Here is a 1,075-nt window from a genome sequence, read left to right as displayed (position 1 = left end):
AATTAATTTTCCAAGACAGGGTTTCTCTGTGTAGCCCTGCCTGTCCTAGTCTCACTTGTTTTGTAGACCAGACTGGCTTCAAACTCACAGAGATCCACCTACCTCTGCCTCCTAGAGCTAGGATTAAAGGCATGCCCTGCCACCCCTGGCTTTGTTTTTTAATTTTCTTTTTCTTTTTTTTTTTATATTTTATTTAAATTTTTAAATGTATGTGCATTGGTGTGAGGGTGTCAGATCTTAGAGTTACAGACAGTTGTGAGCTGCCATGTGGGTGCTGGGAATTGAACCCAGGTCCTTTGGAAGAGCAGGCAGTGCTCTTAACCACTGAGCCATCGCTCCAGCCCCTGTTTTTTAATTTTCTTAATGATGAAAACAAAGATTTACCTGAAAGCGAAGCTTCTGGGAAACCATTTTGTTCTTCCCTGTCTTGTATTGGTCCTCAAACTTGACCTTGGCCTCCCTCCTGGCCTTGCGTTTCAGCGCTGGGTCCCTGCAGACATCCTTGTGGCTACGCACTTGCACAAGACAAGACAGCTGACCACAGAGAGCCTTGTGGGCATGAACGAGATGACTGTAGTTAGAAACTTTCACAAAGGGCTTGATCTTTGACCTCTTGGCAATTTTCTCCTTGCCCATATCACTGTCACTTTTCGGGGATAGCGGTCAATTCCCACCGCCACCAGGGCATGGCTGTAAGGGCAGGTCTGAGGTGCCATCATCCATGTTCTTCACGATGATGGTTTTGCATCCGGAGTGGCATCCAGCCAGGACCAGCACCACCTCCCCGGGTTTCATGAACCTGCCCATTTTGACCGCAAGCAGCCGGCACCCAGCAGAAAGGAAAGAAGGACCGTGCTTGCATGTTTACGTGTGCACATGTAATTTTAGAGGGAGAGCAGGAGTATACAGACCTTCTAATTTTATGCCCCTTAACAATATTTTAAAAATTTACCCTCCATATCTCGGTTGCAATAACCAAAAATTAGTTTCAAAATAAACTCCGTGTTGGCGAGATGGCTCAAATACTTACGGTTTTTGTCCCAGCATCTACATGGCAGTGCACAAGCATCCTTAA

At 46.0% G+C, this 1,075-nt stretch overlaps 1 pseudogene; it reads right to left on the bottom strand.

The window, feature by feature from the left end:
- Window positions 1–353: 353 nt before the first annotated feature.
- LOC127198041 (60S ribosomal protein L27-like) lies at window positions 354–807 on the bottom strand (annotated as a pseudogene).
- Window positions 808–1,075: the final 268 nt, after the last annotated feature.

Source organism: Acomys russatus, chromosome 14 (assembly GCF_903995435.1).
Source record: "Acomys russatus chromosome 14, mAcoRus1.1, whole genome shotgun sequence".
NCBI classification, from domain to species: Eukaryota; Metazoa; Chordata; class Mammalia; order Rodentia; family Muridae; genus Acomys; species Acomys russatus.
This window is presented reverse-complemented; position numbering and strand designations above follow the sequence as displayed.